Source organism: Armigeres subalbatus, chromosome 3, assembly GCF_024139115.2.
Source record: "Armigeres subalbatus isolate Guangzhou_Male chromosome 3, GZ_Asu_2, whole genome shotgun sequence".
Taxonomy (NCBI): domain Eukaryota; kingdom Metazoa; phylum Arthropoda; class Insecta; order Diptera; family Culicidae; genus Armigeres; species Armigeres subalbatus.
Genome location: NC_085141.1, coordinates 182,854,349 through 182,875,304, shown reverse-complemented (window position 1 = coordinate 182,875,304; position 20,956 = coordinate 182,854,349). Strand labels below are relative to the sequence as shown.

The following is a 20,956-nucleotide window of genomic DNA, read 5'->3' as shown; positions in this document are numbered from 1 at the left end:
CTGAACGTTTTTCAAATTGGCCACTTCCCCCGGGGCACCTGCAACCTACTACAGAGTGGTCGGGGCCACTGATTGTCCAGAATATGATTCCTGAAGCATCTCCATGAAACATCTTGAAGTTTGATACCCATATTGATAGGGTTCTGAACGTTTTCAAATTGGCCACTTCCCGCAGGGCACCTTGAACCCACTACAGAGTGGTCAGGGCAATTGATCATCCTGAATATGCTTCCTGAAGCATCTTCATAAATAATCTTGAAGTTTGATACCCATATTGATAGGGTTCTGAACGTTTTTCAAATTGGCCGCTTCCCCCGGGGCACCTGGAACCTACTACAGAGTGGTCAGGGCAACTGATCGTCCTGAATATGCTTCCTGAAGCATCTTCATGAAAAATCTTGAAGTTTGATACCCATATTGATAGGGTGCTGAACGTTTTTCAAATTGGCCACTTCCCCCGGGGCACCTGGAACCTACCACAGAGTGGTCAGGGCAGCTGATCGTCCTGAATATGCTTCCTGAAGCATCTCCAAGAAAAATCTTGAAGTTTGATACCCATATTGATAGGGTTCTGAACGTTTTTCAAATTGGCCACTTCCCCCGGGGCACCTGGAACCTACCACATAGTGGTCAGGGCAACTGATCGTCCTGAATATGCTTCCTGAAGCATCTCCATGAAAAATCTTGAAGTTTGATACCCATATTGATAGGGTTCTGAACGTTTTTCAAATTGGCCACTTCCCCGGGGCACCTGGAACCTACCACAGAGTGGTCAGGGCAACTGATCGTCCTGAATATGCTTCCTGAAGCATCTCCATGAAAAATCTTGAAGTTTGATACCCATATTGATAGGGTTCTGAACGTTTTTCAAATTGGCCACTTCCCCCGGGGCACCTGGAACCTACCACAGAGTGGTCAGGGCAACTGATCGTCCTGAATATGCTTCCTGAAGCATCTCCATGAAAAATGTTGAAGTTTGATACCCATATTGATAGGGTTCTGAACGTTTTTCAAATTGGCCACTTCCCCCGGGGCACCTTGAACCTACTACAAAGTGGTCAGAGCAACTGACCATCCTGAATATGCTTCCTAAAGCATCTCCATGAAAAATCTTGAAGTTTGATACCCATATTGATAGGGTTCTGAACGTTTTTCAAATTGGCCACTTCCCCCGGGGAACCTGGAACCTACCACAGAGTGGTCAGGGCAACTGATCGTCCTGCATATGCTTCCTGAAGCATCTCCATGAAAAATCTTGAAGTTTGATATCGATATTGATATGGTATCGGATAATATATACGTGATTGGAAGGATATACATAATTGACCATAGTATCCGGAACCAGGTTCACTGAAATGGCCATATCTCGGATATTTTTCAACGGATCTTAGCGCAACAGCCCGCATTCAATTTTCAATAAGATCTAGTTTCTAGGAAAATAGTGTTTATCGATGTAACTTCAAACCACACAAAAATACGAGCGGCAGAAGAAATGTGTTTTTGACATGGCCTCCGAAAATCCGGAACATCTCCGGTGTCCGGTGGCCAGTATTCGTGACCGCACATGTTCCTAAATCTTGACTAAATTTGCCGTCGAATGCTTCCGGTTTTGTCCAATTTCATCAATTTTTCAAAAAGTTATAAGGATTTGAATTTGGGCCAAATTTTGCCTATCTCAATCATTTTGCCTAACCCCTGTATATGTAGACGACGAATCAGAAGGAATAAATTTTGACTGTTACGCCCTTTTCAAATGTTGGTCTAGATTGAATGCAATGATTTTGATTGATCTAAATTATAAGAAACAAAATAACATGCCGAAGTTGTTCTTCATCCCAATAATAATAATTATCAAACCTTATTCCTTCATGATTCGGAATGGTCCGTCCAATGGTTATACCATCATGTCACCCCCAATACAGTGGCTCATTAGTTCAATCTTAGTCTTGTATTCGTTCATTCAAAAGAAAACTACAAGGCATTCCCGTTCTTCCTTCTGTATTGCCATGCCTGCATTTGGTACCGGTCATTCATATCCTATAGCTTGTACAGGAATAAACATCAGGATTGTTCTTGCAATAGAGCTTCTCCGGGCATTACATTCTCCACTGCAAAATTGGTGAACAAATCTTCACTAATCTTCAATATTTCAATAAAAAAATTGGCAATACCAGCGCGAAAATTTTAACGTCCGCTCGCGGCCTCAGCATACTAAGATCCCGATAATGGCAGCTTCTGTGGGTTAAAAAATTCGGCGTGATTTGGGCGTACATGCTTTTGTAAAGAAACATTAGAATGATAATTCCTACCAAAACTTGAACTGTATGCTAAACTTTTTGGGGGGTGTTGCAATAGTCAAAGTAAGTGTTGCAATACTCATTTTTGCGCTTCCATACTTTTGGCGGGTAGTATATGTGGACAAATAATTAGAAGGAATAAATTTTGGCTGTTACGCCCTTTACAAATGTTGGTCTAGAATTGATAATTTGGATATGTGATCGCTTATTTGAAAATTTGATTTTTCCCATCCCTGAGCCGATTATTACTTACTTCATGACCCGATCGGTGCAATCTAAATCAACTGGTATTTAATACGAAAAAATCATCAAAAATCGATCATAACTTTAACTACTGCCTGTTCGGAACAACTATTTAAAAAAGTGCACTACGTGAAAGATCTCAGTATTCTATTGGATTCCAGAATGTTTTTTTTTTTTCAATTGCTCTACATTCCAACTGGAACTTGGCCTGCTTTTCAACTTAGTATTCTATTAGCAATTCCTCAGTTATTAATTAATAGCTTTTCTATGCCCGCCATTGCATGAATATGTATCTTGTGTGGCAAGTACAACGGATACACTATGCCCAGGGAGTCGAGAATGCTTCCAACCCGAAAACATCCTAGACCGGACCGAGAATCGAACTCGCCATCTCCGGATTGGCAATCGTACGCCTTTGCTCGCAAGACTGACATACTCGAATCAAATTTCATATGTTGTTTATGAAGCAACCAGGTCTCTGGGATTTATGATTAAAGTGACGAAGAGTTTCACGAATATTCACTCTATTGCTCACTCGTGCGATCCACGTTAGAATACTGCTCTGCGGTCTGTAGTCCGAACCATAACAACGGTGTCGAACGCATCGAATCCGTTCAACGTCGATTTATTCGGTACGCACTCCGCAACCTTCCCTGGAGGAACCCTCTACGACTTCCAAGCTACGAGAGCCGTTACCAGCTGATCAGCTTATAACCTCTGCGTATCAGAAGCGATGTATGCAGAGCATCCACCGTCGCCGATATTTTGCAAGGAAGAATCGCTTGTGACACTCTTCTGGGACAAATTTTAATTTTAAAATATCAACGCACAACCCCGACAACTGCGGAATAATTTAATGCTAAGAATTCCTTTTCATCACACAAACTATGGTCTATTCTACATAGTACTCTTTTGTTTACAGGAACTGCTGTAATGCGTTCAAATGACCGCAAATAGATATAATTTGAAGAATAAAGTAAAATCTATCCCCTCAAGTGCAGATTTGACCTCTCTTATATATTTATGTCATTTTTATAATCCACGAGATCCACCACCACCAATGCTAGATGGATGCTATAGTATGATTATGAAATACAGTTAATCCCAAATCTTACGTAAAAACGACTTGACGAAAACGATTTTTCACGGTAATTACCGTATGCATGAAATAAAACTTCTTAGATAAACCAGTGTGAAAAATCTGGTAAATCTGTCATTTATATTTTGAATCATCCACAGGCTATGTATATACACAACGAGTTTTCAAAACTGAATTTCTATAGAGGGTGGTCAATTTCTGAAAATAGAAAATGTTTTATTATATTCGAAGTTTCCACAATCCGCGTAAAAATGCATAAAAAAAGCAATTAACTGAATTATTTATCAACTATTTAGGTTCCTTGACGATGCATTCAATACTCTCAAAAATATATTCCACTCGTTTTGTGACACATATCATGCCGCTTGGAATAATGTAACGGTAACTCACGGCATTTGGTTCTGTCATGCATTCATATTGTTTTGTGCTTCATGACAGGTTCACCTGTAACACGGATTAACAGTTTAAGATAGTACAATCCAATGCGCTTTCGATAAATCATGATAATACTAGGTATTATTGCGAATCCAAATTGTTTTTGTAACCTACTGTATGTTGTATACATTTGACCACATGCTTTTCCGAATAATTGGACATACTCTTAGTATGCACTAAATCTTAATAAAGCGATTTCCCATGAACTTTATGAATTTTCGACAATCTTGAAATAGGTATGCATATCCATGTTTATAAAAATATCTCTCTTGTGACATTTTTTTACATCCACTAATGACATTGCTAATTTATTATTCTCTTTTCGCCATATCAATTTATATATCATCAATATTCAAAATAGACATAAATACCTTTTAAGTTGAACAAGATAAATAGTTAGAGTGGTAAATGAACTTGGATAGTTGTGCAGGAGTAATAAGTAGAGATGTTTATTGACGAATCCAAGTGAAAATAAGAAGAAGACTCACGATGGTGCTACCTACAGATCCTACAGCACAGCATAGGAATATCATTTTAAAATGCTTATAATAAATTCTAATTAAAATCTAATTGATGTACGATACGGAAAAAGTCCTGAATAATATATTTGTAAGCGTATCTAATTTTTTGTATATTATCCAAAAATGTATCTATCATACAGTTCGGAACTTTTTTCGTATCATACATCAATCAGATTTTAGTCACATTTTGTCTAGAATTTATTATAAGCATTTCAAAATGATCTTCCTATGCAATGCTGTAGAATATGTCAAAGTTAACACCGTCGTGCGTCTTCTTCTTATTTTTACTTGGATTCGTCTATCAAATCGATAAAAAAAATCAAAAACACATGCCAATGCACCTAATTTTCATCTACACCTGTGTTCAGAATAATAGCAGCGGAAGCCGTTTTTCATACAAAATGGTCAACTTCGATAAGCTGTAACTTTGCACCTCGATGACCGATTAAGCTGAAATTTTGGCAGTGAACTACAAATATGATGAATTTTACACATACTACGTTACAATTTTTTCGAATGACGCGTTCGAAAATTACGCACTAGGTCAAATTGTTCAAAATAATAGCAGTTTTTGTTTTCGAAATATCAATAAAACAATTGATTGGAATGTTATCAATTTGAATTCAGGTGCTGCGAGACACTAAGTTTAAAATTTAAAAAATATAAATTGTTGAATTTGACATTTGAATTGGCCAATATAACAAAAATAAAAACTGCTATTTTTTTGAACAATTTGACCTAGTGCGTAATTTTTGAACGCGTCATTCGAAAAAATTGTAACGTAGTATGTGTAAAATTCATCATATTTGTAGTTCACTGCCAAAATTTCAGCTCAATCGGTCATCGGGGTACAAAGTTGCAGCTTGTCAAAGTTGACCATTTTGTATGAAAAACGGCTTCCGCTGCTATTATTCTGAACACAGGTGTACACCACTGTAATCTTCAACATTGAAATACTCATGTCTGAGAGCCTAACAATAAAAAAAAACATTTTAGGTCACCAAATTTTCAACATTGCTACGATATCGTGCTCGTGTCCTATGGTATTGTTTCAATTATCACGACGTAATTCATTAAAAGCAGAAAAATAAATTCACCACATCCTCATCCCATTCAAAGCACATTATCCTTTGATGTGTGTTGTACAACTGTTGTATCCAGCTGTGCACAGTCAGCCACAATGCCAACCTTGGCGAACAAGCGGATCACACAATCCACCGGAAAACGGATAACTATACTACAAACGTTGAATGAATTTCGAAAAAAGAAATGTCGTCGTTAATTACAACCATTTCTCTTATTTCGAGTTTGCCCTTTTTGCTTTTGTCTAATGACACAATTATACTAACTTTGTCCTTTTATCCCGTCGCAATCGCTGCTGCCATTGAATGTGATTTATTTGATGCTCCTTTCGTAAATCCAATTGGTTGTCGGTGTTTTCCAACGGAGATTTTCTGTTCAGTTCCCGGTGCTCTTCCGTCGGGATTTCAACTGAGCTGCAATTGGTTCACTTTTCTTCTGATTTTCTCGTTTCGTTTTTTTTCTCGTAAAATTTTATGCTCACTAATTATCACTCTACCGTTGATGAAGGGAAGAGGTTTTCCACAACTTTATTAATTAGCATAAAACGATGTCTCACTTTGATTACTGGATAACTGGAACGTTTAAACTGCGAAGTAATGCACTGTTCTGATTATTCAACTAACGAGAATAACAACTGGGATGATTACATCAATTGTAGCACTTATTCAATTAACTCCAAATATTGAATTCACACTTATTTGCTGTTAGCAGTATTATATTTATGCAAATTCCAGATTTCACTGAGGACAGCTGCGTAAGCGATCAAGAGATATACATATAATCACATTAATTATTCTCGATTCAATCACGCTCCATCATTCGCAAGAACAGCTAATCAGGATCAACGATTTTCAAATTCTTCTCCCAGTGGAACTTGTTCCAACGGCCAAACAACACGTACAACATCAAAGCCAACAAACCCCAACAGCCTCACTCGTTTCCCATTTATCATTTATCAGTGTCAGAGATGCTCTGAACTAATGTGATCACACGGATTTTCCACGAGCTCAAACTAAGACCACCGCCGCTCTGATGGGTCCTCTCGTGAAGCTCTCACCCGAAGATCCTGGCCTGCCACAGATGCACTTTCAGCACCAACAAAAGACCCCCTGGTGTATCTTTGGGTGGTATCACTGTTTTCGGTTGGAGCTTTACCGGGAGCTGAAAACTTGTCCACATACAACGACCGCGAGAAGTCAACTGAAACGTTGGATCCAGAAAGGCTCAAACTGTTCACCGTCAGACTGGTGCTACTGCTGCTGCATGGAACCGATACAACGACCGTCGGCGTGAGGTAGGTGGTACACTGGGAAAAACTGTCAATGCATCACGAAGAATGCGAACCACGCTGGAGGCAGACGACACAGAGCGAGAGAACGGAACGTGCGCGCGCGAGGGAGTTCAGCCAAGTACCGGAGCAACGAGAACACGGCAGCTCTCCATGGAAATGTGCGATCCATAAAACACAACGCCGAAACAGAGAGGATATTTTGCCTGACCGACTGACTGACAGTCCGGAGAGAACGCAAGCATGTGTAACGAGTTAGTAAAAAGGTAAACGAAGCCTTTCAAACAGAGCTGGAACAAGTCAAAGTTTAATATACAATATGCAAACGGAATAGAAATGCGGAACTCTGAAACAGTTTACGGATTCAGGACGAGCTAAAGAGGACTCATAAAGTTTTCATACTCAAAGTTTTATATACATAACTTTAATCTATGTTACATAAATGACGATATTTGAATATTTAAAAAATCTCCAGATATTTAACTAGAATTCAAAAATGTTTAACAAAGAAAAATAGTCCTGACTTTCTGTATTTGCTTATTAATATCTTTATTCATTTAATTAATATTATTCGTAATATTTTAATGATTAATATAAAAAGGGTATATGTTAAATGCTATCAACAAATGCTATCAACAAAAATAAATTGTATTTCCATCTGGCTACCGTAACGAAATCACGCTACGAAACATTGTTCCGTATCGTCATAGCGTCGCTATTTTGCCAACAATCACGGAGAACTGTCGGTATATAGTGGGTGGTGTGTTCAGGAGGCGAATTTGGCCGTTCACTGCTCAGTGCCTCGCACAACCCACCGAAGCATAACGCATAACAATCAACCTCTCTGCAAGCGGATGAGAGGGAAACGAAAGCCCGACCGACCGATACGAATGGAGTGTGGACTTGCAGCCGCATTTTGAAATTGGGAGCAGGATTCTCCGGTTTTCTCACTTTTCCCACTGCAGAATCCAACTGCGAAAACGTAAACAAAGCCAACATGAGCCAGCGCCGGGCATGTGCGTTACTGTTTTTCGGGTTTGCTTTCCCCTGTTGGATTCATTCATGAGAATTAGTGATTCACTCCGGCCTGGCGATCAACGCAACACAATGCTGCTGTATGGATGGAGTGTACTGCATTTCAACGGAAGTGCGCGTCCAAAATAAATTAGCATTGTTTTCCAACTGCTAATGACGCGTTGGAGTAGGAATATGTGTCGTTGTGTAAAGAATGTCAACGACATCAAAGTACACACGTGTTCCGAGTATTTCATAAATTCAAATAAGCTACCATTATCTACCAATGACATGCTACGGCACGGTCTTTTAACAACTAAGCAAAGGCTATTTTCGTTTGGGCATGTCTTCGCATTCAGACTAACCGTTTCGCTTTTTCATATTGATCATATCAGAAACAGGAAAACAAACCCAAATGAATCATTTGCTTGAGAATCTTCATACCTCCATTTCTTGAAATTCAAATAAAAAAAAATATTTTTAAACAATGCAGGAATACTTTGATTATATGGACTTTTGCGATGCAAAATAGTTGAGCTAGCCATACGTACCGTACCGTACCGTACCATACGGGATTTTTTTTCGTTCGTTTAAATGAAATTTTAGAGCTCTTTGGAAAAATCAATGGAAAAACGGGACAAATTGTGGATTTTTTTTAAATAACGACGGGACAGTACAATAAGGCCTAAAACATTTTCAGGAAGCAAAAAATACAAATACACCCAATATTTTTTTACACGATTGGTATTCTTTAATTTCCCGGTTAACCTGACTTTCCACAGCTTTTTAAATACCATCTGAATTTTCTTTGATTTTTTGTGATTTTTTTCATAGTTTCATAGTTTTTCTAATAGTTTCATCAACGCTAAAGGTATACTTTGGCCAATTTCAATTTTTCAATAATTGGAACCGTTGATTTGAGAGGCTCAGTGAATTCGGAGAAAAGTTCCAGTATGTTAAGCTCCATATTTTGTAAAAAAAAATTGTTTGACTAATCCCCTAAAAGTGAGATGGAAATTCTCTTTTCTCCAATTATGAAGATACATCATTGGTGTCTTCGAGAAAGTAGTAGAAAAAGTTTCTTTGAAAAATTTTGCTATATAAACTTTATTTCTATCTGCTATAGAAGTCGAGATATGGGTCGTTATTTATGAACAACCACCAAAAAACAGGTTTTTCACGATACTTTCGTCAATATATTTTTTAGATTTTTCAAATGTTCTACAAAGATCTCCGTCGTGATAAAAAAACATGAACCTTTCGAAGTTATTGTCGATTTTTTGTTCAAAAATGGGCATTTTGACATTAATTGCATACATGTAGGGGCAAAATGGGGCAGAATTTTAATTAGGAGATTGAAAGTATAACTCATGCACTAACGGTTGCATTGCAACATATAAGTGACTTAGCTTTCCGTAAGTACCGTATGGATATGTTTTCTTCTTCTTCTTGTTATATATAAAAAATGAATTGGTCTGTATTCCGCATAACTAAGAAACGGCTGGGTTCAAATTTCTTCATCACAATTTCCTATGGGCTTAATTAATATTTTCTTATGTAAAAGTCACGACTTGAACTGAAAAATATGAAAAATTCACATTAGAATTTGTATGGGTATTTTGTATGGGCAGATCACAACACACATTCTCACCTACTGTGCAAGACAACGTCTGCCGGGTCATCTAGTTCATGATAATAGCACTTACGCCAGACCTATGTCTTGTTTTAATGTCCAAATTTTGAAAAAGATTATCGAATCGACGGATATTTTACACAGAAATACCAATATATCGGGATATTGGTATTTCCAGAGAATTCTAAATAAAAAGAAATAAACTAATTTTTTTGGAACACTTTTCTGTTAACCTGTTTTGCAATATGGTGATGTTTTAGACGTAGCAAACCGGCTTTTTATTATTCCGGGATATTTCGAAAAGTAAATAGGTAAAACAAGTACCTTCGAATTGCTTTCATAAAATTATATTTAAACTTATGATGTTTGAGGCGTCGCTAACCATAGTTTCCACTCAATAAAGATTACTGATTTACCCGATACTGCATTTCCTCTTATCAGCATTCCTGGCTGTATGGTGATTTCTAAAATAATACAATTTGTCCAAATACACTGGGGTCGCTTTTTACGTGACTTTTTGATGATTTTTTTTTTAATACGCGTTGTTTCTTCCCGCGGAATTTGAAATTCATGTCAGTTCTGTAAAACATCCATCCATAATCATTTCGAAAATTTTGTATTTGGCTAAATCATAGGTCTGGCGTAAGTGTAAAGACTAAAGATGACCCTGCAGACGTTGTCCTGCACAGTAGGCGAGAATCCGATCTACCTTTTTAAAATTTCCATACAAATTTTATTTTCAATTTTTCATATTTTTTCCAATTTTGGTCGAGATTCTTACATGAGAAAATATTCTGTAAATCCGTCAGACATGTTGATAAACAAATTTGCTGAAGAAATGAAGAAAATCTATCCAGCCGTTTCTTAGTTTTGCACAATACAGACCAATTCATTTTTTATATATAACAAGAAGAAGAAGAAAAAGATGTTCATACGGCACTTATGTCAAGCTATGTCACATATATGTTGCAATGCAACCATTAGAGCATGAGTTATACTTTCAATTACTTAAATAAAATTCTGCCCCATTTTGCCCCTACATGTATACAGTTAATGTCAAAATGCCCATTTTTGAACCGAAAATCATCAATAACTCCGTCAATATTGAAAATAAGAAGAAACTGTCTTCGAAAGGTTCATGTTTTTTTATCGCGACGGACATCTTTGTACACTGTTAGATGACTTTACCCATTAATGGGTACTATGTTATTGTTGATATTATTCCCACCGTGAAAAATTCACCCATTTTCTTCAAAAAGCGCCACTACTCATTAAAATGGGTAGTGGCACTTTTTCAAGAAAATGGATGAATTTTTCACGGTGGGAATAATATCAACAATAACATAGTACCCATTAATGGGTAAAGTCATCTAACAGTGTAGAACATTTGAAAAATCTAAAAAATATATTGACGAAAGTATCGTGAAAAACCTGTTTTTTTGTGGTTGTTCATAAATAACGACCCATATCTCGACTTCTATAGCAGATAGAAATAAAGTTTATATAGCAAAATTTTTCATAGAAACTTTTCTACAACTTTTCGAAGACACCAATTATGTATCTTCATAATTGGAGGAAAGAGAATTTCCATCTCACTGTTAGGGGGATTAATCAAAAAAAATGTTTTCCAGAATATGGAGCTTAACATACTGAAACTTTTCTCCGAAGTCACTGAGACTCTAAAATCAACTTTTCATGGCCAAAACATTTTCGATCACGAATTCCTGGGTTAGAAAACACTGTGCGGTAACTTGATAGGCAAGCAATGTCACGCCTCGACGCCAATATAATGAAGCAGAGGGACAATTTCAAATTCGGCTTATTTTCGATTATTCATTTCAAATATTTTGAAATTAGTAAATAATTTTTTTTACACATTTTTCTAAATCCTAAATCATATAGGGGCAATGACGGCTTTGGCAGGTTTTGTTCTATTATTGGCAGGGTTTTTTTTTATGTCTGACTGTGCTCAAATTTGGCCTAAACATTTTTTACATATCAAAGAACATTGTGGCCAAATTTCATAAAATTTGGTCAACAAAAACCGCCCTGCCAATAATAGAACAAAACCTGCCAGTCGTCTTTCCCCCTACCTATTTTTGAATCATTTGATTTTCTCGAAACATTACAATTCATTCAAAGCATTTCTGAATAATTTTAAACACTTGGAAATCGTCCACCGGAGAAATACGACGTGAAAAAATTTTAATCAACCGAACTGTTTAGAATTTAAAGCAGTTTAATCCTCGGAGAAATTTTCAGTCGGATTGTGGTTTTAATGTTTTTTTTTTTAATTATAGTTTATTGATCGGGAACTTTTGGCTGTGGATTTCACTCCCATGTATTTTCAAAGGGACGAAATTGACGATTTCTCGCCATAGATTGTTTTCACGCGTCAACTATCTACATGAAAAACATTTGAATTGTTAAATATTTTTGTTGCTTTTTCCTTCTTGAGATTCTTGTTATTCTTATCCACATTCCCACTTATTTCAACCAAAAGGAATTCGGCGCGGGAAATCAACAATCCTACGCAATAGGGTAGGACATGACATACAGTCTTTTGACGACAACACATTGTCACAAGGTGGTTTGACTTATACCGTTGTGCAAGTGTGTATGTCCCGTTTTTTCATCCAAATTATCTGGTCAGCCTAAAAAAAGTTCATATAATCGGGAATTTTTGTATACTCGAAGCAAATATTTTTTCACAAAATTTGTGTTACAGGATGAAATTAGCCTTATTAAAATATGAGAAAGTATCCATTTATTGCCTTAAAATTTAACCGGATACTTGGGCCCATTTTACAATGACTAAAATAAAAACTCCCTCTAAAAAATTAAAAAATTGCCAATAAAGAGAAATAAATAAATAAAAAATTTCCACCAATAAAACAAAATTTTCATAAACAATTAAGATTTTTCCACAAAACAAAAAAAAAGCACTTTTAAAAGCAAAAATTGCAATTATATAAGAAGAATTTTATAAATAAAACAAAATTTTCATAAACAATTAAGATTTTTCCACAAAACAAAAAAAAAGCACTTTTAAAAGCAAAAATTGCAATTATATAAGAAGAATTTTATAAATAAATCAATATTAGCAATAAAAAATTACAAAATTTTCTACAAAATAAATATATTTTCCATAAAAAATTAAAAATTTTACACAAAATGGTCAATAAAGAGCAATAAAAAAATAAGAAAATTTCCATAAAGAAATATAAAAAAGCAATCAAACTGTGCTTTTTTTCAATAGATGAAGCGTTTGAAGTTCATGTAAAATATCAGCTTTATCAGCTTTATTCCTTCTTGTATTTTTTTATGGAAATTTTCTTATTTTTTTATTGCTCTTTATTGATTATTTTGTTGAAAATTTTAATTTTTTTATGGAAAAAAATATTCATTTTGTGGGAAATTTTGTAATTGTTTATTGCTAATATTGATTTATTTTTGGAAATTTTGTATTTTTTTCGTGGAACATTTTGATTTCTTTATGGAAAATTCTTAATTGCTATTTTTTATAAAAGTGCTTATTAATTTTTGCTTTGTGGAAAATTCTTAATTGTTTATGGAAATATTGTTTTATTTGTGGTTATTTTATATTTATTTATTGTTCATACCGTAATTTCTTTATTGGAACTTTCCTAATTGTTTATGGAAAAATTCTATTTTTTTTAATGGAATTTTCAGTGAGGTGAGGCGGTGAGGCGCGTTCCCCAAAACGCCACCGTACGGAATGCGCGTCTGGCGACTGACAAGGGTTTGGTGGAGGGGCTGGGAATCGAACCCATGACCATTCGCTTATGAGGCGAACGTGTAGCCAACTACGCTACGAGACCCCCCTTTTATGGAAATTTTATTTTGCTGCTTTTTATAATGATTGAGAAGTTCCTAAGTTTTTATAAGAACGTAACCTATTTTCAGTCGCTAGCTAAGTGCAGTTCTAAGATTACTTTAGTAATTGAGTTCTCTAAGCGCAGTTTTTCGCACACCAACGTCACTGTATAGGATATATAAAATAAAAGTGGGTGGTAATCTTGTTGCGGCAAAAATATGACGAATACTTTTGGACGAAGACAGCACACATTGACAGGAATACTGCGAAGTCTTTCATTTATTTGGAAAAGTCAATGAAGAATTCGCCAAGCATAGTGTGAACACAACAATATTATATATGTAATTGTTCACGATTTTTAGCTACAGTGCCTAGATACTTGTTTTAGCAACCAAGCATATACTAAGTGTACGAAAAAACTACATGTTCGCTCCAAAACCAAACTTTATATAGAAGGACTGACGCTCATTCCTAGAGAAACGGTAAATAAATAAAAATACGGCTTTAATACCTTAGACGATAGAAAAAAAAACTAATAAATTTGGTAATAAAAGTGAGAATTTTGATATTTAACATCAAGTACCATTAAAAATTTAATATGACAAATTTGTACCAAAATTATACTTGTACTTGTCTAATTCCTTCCAGAATTAACTCCACATGATCATTCTATGCTAATTCCAATAAATTATGTTGGTGCAGAGATTCCATGTTGCCGTAGCACATTGCATTGTTCGATAAACCGTGAAGCGATTAATGTACTTGGTTTTGGGAATTTTTGATGTCATGTCCATCAAACTATTTCATTTATTACGCGACGCAGAGAATACACTATTTGAACACTTACTCAAGCTAATTCAGCAAAATGTAGTCATGTAACTACTGTTCGGTTGTTGGTTTTTCATTATAGCACCCAAATGAGTGTTATAATAAATATTATGCAATAACTTTTTAATAAAAATATATAGATTTTCCATGTCGAAAAAATGTCCAAAAGGTAAATATTTCAGTTCGCAGTGTATCACAGTTTATTTATTCATTTATTTATTCACCATCTTCAACATTTATGTGTTGCATAGATTGTATAACTTAAAGCAGTGATCTTAATCTGTTTTTGAAAATCGTCTAGGAAATATTAAAATCGAAGATATTTTAAACCTCTTACAAGAATCTACAACATCTGAGTAGGGGGCTATTGTTACCATACAATGTGCGATCTGTCGGAATATAGAGTAGAGCTTGGTTGCGAAGCATACGGGGCGGTGTGTGGAAACTCACTAGTTGTAGCAGTGGTGCACAGTTTATCCTGTTAGCCAGAAGATCAAAACAAAACATTTTCTGTAGAAGAACTCGTCTGGAGCCCATCGTGCTGAGGCCGATTAGCTTGTAGCGGTTTTCATACGGAGGAAGCCTTGTCCTATTATTCCACTGCAGGAAACGATTGTTGCATACGTTCAATTCGGGGAGCAGCTGGGACTATGTCGAAGGGCCTTACGGCACCTCCCCATGGCCTCTGCGAGTTAAGGGATCCATTGCGACTAGACATGACATAACTTGATAGTTTGTCTTAATTTCTTTATCAATATTTTGAAAATCTCGCAGGAGCCTGTAAGAACTCATGATCACGCTAGATTTCCTTAACCTTTTGTCTATGCTCTGGGGTCAATATGACCCCAGAGGCTACTTTGAAAGGCTGCCATTTTTTTATTTTTCAACCGATTTTTGTAATTTTTGGTAGTTTGGTAAAACTTGCCGAGATCTTTCCGCTAGATACAAACTCGCTAGAAAAATCTTGAAAATAAACGCTACAGTCTAATTTTAATGAAAAACTTACGTTGTCTGTGCTCTGGGGTCATATTGACCACAAATTGAAATTGTTATAACTTTTTAGTTGTTTGGCCGAATTTTTTGGGCTGTTTTGAAAGATAATTTAATCATCGTTACCTAAGATTGACCATAGGTGGGCGGGTACTTCGCGGCGAGGGGTTTTCGTGGTTCGAAAACAGTGATTTTGTATGCTTTTGCTTATATCTGAAAATCCTACCAATTTTGAACTGCACCTTTTCAAAAAGGTAATGTAGAAAGGCGTGTGCTTTGATATGAGACATTGATTAGTTAAGAATTTGGCCGCTAGGTGGTGGTTACCATTATTTTAGACTACTCAAGATGCTCCGATATATGGAATATTGTACATTGCAAATATTTTTATCGAACAAATTTGGAATTTTTAAAGATGATGTCTTTAGAAAGGTATTTTAGTTACCAGATAAACATTGTCACTATCGTCGCTGTCCGAAACATCTTTTGCTGGCGAGGATAGGGGATCTAAATGTCAATGAAGGAAAAATACATACAATTTGACAGTTAGGTACAACACATGTTTCGGACAGCAGAACAAAGGGAATCGAAGCGACAATCTTTGTCTTGTAACTAAAATATCTCTTGTCTTTAGCAAAGATCGTCTAGTGGGAATGGACTGTATATGTCAAATATGTGGCCCTAGTGTGCTTGCAGTATTCTTATATGTGTGAAATATGGCTCTAGCTTGAGATCCTTTGTACCTACACTCAAGTTGTATTCGGCAAAGTTGTTCAGGATGTGCAGGACTACAATGCGGTGCTCAGTAGAATGAGTACTTCATCCAAAAGGCGGCGCTAGTGAGCAGTTATATTTGAGTATATTGTTCCATGTAAGATCTGATGTATTTTGAGGCGTAGTATTTTTGGCAAACATGAAAGTTGGGGTAGAGTATTCTAAAGGTTTTATTTTCATTCGACTTGCTCTAGTGATGCAACTGATAGAATGCGTTCACAGTATATGTTCTTGGCCATCCAAGAAATCCCTGGAGTTAAGGCCTTTGAGTCTACACGCGTAACCAAAGGTCAGCCAGTCGGTTTCAAATATGGTACATGCTCTTAGTAATAAAATGAATAAAATGCGTTCACAGTATATATTCTTGGCCATTCAAGAATTTCCTCGAGTTAAGGCCTTTGAGTCTATAAGCGTAACCAGAGATCAGCAAAATTCTTTCAAGTATTGTAGATACTCTTAATAATACCAAGATTTAAATGCGATCACAACATATGTTCTATATGTATGCGTGAGACAAGAAAAAATGGTGGTAGACAGTTTTGGGCTGATGTCGCACCATTGCATTGAGGCAAATGTGAAGGAGAAGTGAAAACATATTGTGCGTTACTGTCCTTATCAAAATTGATTGGCAAGACCGAAAGGACCACCGTCAGTAAAACCGAAATAACTGAGCGGGCGAAGAGTGGCGGAACCTAATTTCTTCAGGATTGTGTTCCTGACAACAAAACTGAAGCTGAGTGGCCCTAAATGGCCGGAACGAAATGATGACAGTGAGTCTCCGTGGATGCGTGTGCACGCCGCTGCGGAGATCTGCCCAGAAAAGGCAGAGTAATAACCTGCTGCTCGCCGATTGACACGCTGAGGTGTGAATCTATAAACATACGCTGAAGGCATGTTACTCAACCCCGACACAAGCTACAGTGTGAATTTCATTATTGGGTACCGAATTTTACAATGAATACAGAAAGAAGATAATACAATAATAATTACATACATAATAAAGACCGAGTACTTCTGTGCGATTAAAAATAATTTACGAACGAATAAGCGTGGCTTTATTAGTTTTAGGACTACACTTTGTAATGGTGCAAAATATAATAGGTTTGGGCGATGCACACGTTGTAACCAACATATTGCTGCAGGAAAATAAATGCTATAAAATTTAACAGAATCAAAAATCGACAACATGCTCAACTTGTAAAGGTAAAATCAATCCTTTTTGAATTATTAAAACTGTGTTTACGTCATCGTCAAGTATTCTGATATGATTCAGTTTGCGTTCCTATACAGACCTTCGAAAACATGCCTTACATGATTTATGTTTGTCCCAATGATTCTTAATACATATATAATCAAAGTGAAATGTGACGTAGAATATTGAACAGCTTTTCAAAACCGAAAAAACACGAACAATAGACAATAATTGCCGTTATTTGATTACCATATTGTACTAATTAGGCTATGTATAGTTCGAAATATTGCACTTTCTACGTGCAGAATCAATTCGACATTTGATAAGATTATAACTGAGAAAAATTATTCAAGCTCTTTTTAGTGGAATGTCTTCAACTATCTAAGACGAGTTTAACAGTTAAAGATTATAACTGTAAAAGGCAGAAAAAAGGTAGTAATAAATGTATAAAGGATGTATTCAACAAATCAAAAAGAATGATAGGGGAGAGGTTCAGTAGTGGGCACCCTATTTTTCTTACTTGATATTATGCCGACATTTTTATACCGATGCAAATCTAGACAAAGAACCTTACTTCCAACGAAGAAATTGACATGATTTCGTCGACTTGATAGAATTATTGACAATTTTGCTATTTTAGCATTTATGGTCATTTCAATTTTCTGGTTCGGTTGTTAGCGCCATTGAAAACTCGACTAAAAAAATAAAAATTAATGAAAATAACCCAAATTTGAAGAAAAGAATTTATTTATTTATTTTAATAGCAATCAGGCACAGAATACCCAGACTAATCCACCTAGCTTTGACGATGCCTTTCTACTGCATTAAGGAAGATAATAAAACCAATCATATTAGAAAGTTCTAAAATATCACTCTAGATAAAAAGGTGTCATCTTTTTATTGTCATTACATCCTCCACTGGGACATCGCCTCGATGCTTAGTGTTCATTCAGCACTTCTAAAGTTATTAACCGCTAGGTTTCTAAGCCAAGTTACCATTTTTCCATACGTATATCATGAGGCTAACACGATGCAATCATTTTTTTGCCCTCATTTTTTAGTATTCCCACCGCAAGAACCAACTATGGGTTACATGAACCGTTGCGTAGTATGTGCCGCTTGTTCAATACATGTTATTTTGTGTTCGATTTTAACGTGTCTAGGGAAACAAATAAGTGTAGTTTTAAACGTATTTTATGTTAGATTTATATACAGTGTAGTTCTGAAGTCATTGGGGTATAATTTTACCTGTTGGCCTAAATAAATAAATAAATAGATGGCACAATAATGTTAAATTGAATCAAGCAGTGAACAAGTGTTGAACCAACAACATTGAAGATTGAAACAACAATATCCACCTTGTTTGATGCAACAATCGGAATAGTTGTTTCAATCGTGCAAGATTCTTCTGCGTGTAGTCAAGGTCTGTTGATCAATCTCCCTAATGGAAGCAGTTATCGAAGAATACATAAATTTCTTGACCCCATCTTGGTATATGCTTGTATTCCAAGTAGTTCTTGTTGTTGTCTTTAGCTCCAGGTAGTCTATGAACTCCATAGATTCAAGGTCGATGGATCAACCTTCTTAATGGAGGCAGTTATTTGAAAATAAACAAGTTGTGAAACCTCCTTGGTATATGTTTGTATTTTAAGTAGTTATTTTCGTTGTCGTGGGCTCCGTAATGAAGGCAGTTATTGAACATTCCACACTTTGTGTGACCCCTTTTTGGTACATATATGTTCGCATATCATGTAGTGCTTTTTATTGTCATGGGTTCGAAGTAGTCTACGAACTCCGTAAAGTCAAGGTATGCAGATCGACATCCGTAGTTGTTAAGGAATAGGAAAGGGGCAACTTACTTAAAACTTTCGGCAGTATCTAGAAATACTAACAAATACTAGCGAAAAACTACGTCTTATCTACGGTAAATTGATCGAAGAGCCCTGGTTGGGAAGCATGAAACACAACGCAACCCAGTCGATACAGTCCACCCAGTTTTTGGCAACACATGATTCCAGTCTCCTTTAAATACTTAAAAAATCACTGAACAACTATTAGAGTTTCCATCCCGGGACATCCCGGGACAAAAAATCCCGGGATTTAGGAAAATTCGGGATTTCCCGATTCCCGGGATATTATTTTTTAAATCCCGAAAATCCCGGGATACCCGGGACAAGAAATACTGTTTCATTTCCGGTTCGCAAACAATGTAATTTTTCTTCTTACAAAAGTTATTTGTTTTGAACGCGAAACCCAACTTAGGTGATAAACTCATATCATATTTTTATACCTCCCATCAGACATGATTTTTTTCCGAGTTCGTTTATTTGGGAGGCTCAGGCATGTATACGGAGCCAAGGTTCTTTGTGATGCACAATCGATATCATCTTATTATTAAATTAGTAAGAGAGGAACAGACATGAAAATATCGAAGATAGTTAATAGAACACCTTCACAAACAATATTAGATTCCCCTATACCACTCAATGGAGGGCTATTACTTTTTCCAGCAGCTACAGCTCACTATTAATTAAAGACAAGTATCTACAGTACAAGATCAGCTACTTCTATTTGGCGCCTGCTTCCTACCCATCTCCCGTCTACAGCGAGGTTGTGTACACTAGCTGATATTCGCCTTGCTAATCTCCTCGCGCCGCCCAACATTGAGTCAGTCTTCCTGAGCTTCTTGCCTCCAAAACAATTCTTGATCCAATTCATGTCCTTCCAATCGACGTTCGTACAACAAACTTTCCAGCACATGCGCAAGTACAAGTGGTCCAACCCCGATGCTAGGCCTATTTTTTTTAACTTCTTACAGAGTCTTAGTTTTCCATAGTAAATAATCTGAGAATATTTTAATGTCTTAACTGTTTAATTTAGTATGATTAACCAAATTTATATTTTGAAGATGCAAAACACCCAGTTAAACGATTATTTTATGACCAACAGTGAGGACAAAATTCCTCAGCCTAATCGAATCATACTGAATAGGGGACGAGGTTAGTTCACCAATTCATTGAGAGTATTTTTACTCGGTGCAGGTACTCTATGCCTAGAATGCAGTAATGCAGGTCGCTGCATCAAATATTGTTTTAGAGCTAGGATCCCAACGATAAGAAGGATTGACAAAGAAAAAGTCATCATGCATCGGCGGTAGAAGCGTACATATATTGATGTACATCTGTCTGGATAGTTTTTATCAGAACACCTATGCATATTCAAAACAATGCAAACAGTCAAGCAGACTTCAACCACTAGCCAACTCTTCTTCTCGGACTCAGCTTCTCATATATTCCAAAAGGGTACTCTTCCTTCCAAGAAAAACGTGAATATTATTTGCTTCTTGAAGTAGTTTTTTTTTTGAAAGAATCGATTCAAATTAGAATTGAAATGAGTTCCAATTTGAACTCTGTATTATCTGGCCTTTCTAAAGTATGAACTTTACCCCTGAATATTGAATAAAATCGTTTAAAATCAAAAAAATAAGTTTTTTAAGGAAACATCTAAAAATCCCGGGATCCCGGGATTTCCCGGGATATACGAACAAGTTTATCCCGAATCCCGGGACAACGAAAATGGCCGGGAAATGGAAACTCTAACAACTATTTCTATTACTATTAGTTTTTGGGCAATCTTTAGGGTCCATGTTTTGGTTTGATGGCATTAGAATTATAAAATGCGGTTTGAAAGTATTCTAGAATCTGTAGCAGGTAGAAATCAG

General features: G+C 36.2%; 1 protein-coding gene across 1 annotated transcript in view; it reads right to left on the bottom strand.

Moving 5' to 3' along the window:
• Positions 1 to 6,846, bottom strand: part of LOC134220093 (synaptogenesis protein syg-1) — a 577,445-nt gene extending 570,599 nt beyond the window's left edge. The window contains exon 1 of the mRNA XM_062699069.1: positions 5,945 to 6,846. The gene's annotated coding sequence lies outside the window, so the exon portion shown is untranslated. The remainder of the gene's footprint in view (positions 1 to 5,944) is intronic.
• Positions 6,847 to 20,956: the final 14,110 nt, after the last annotated feature.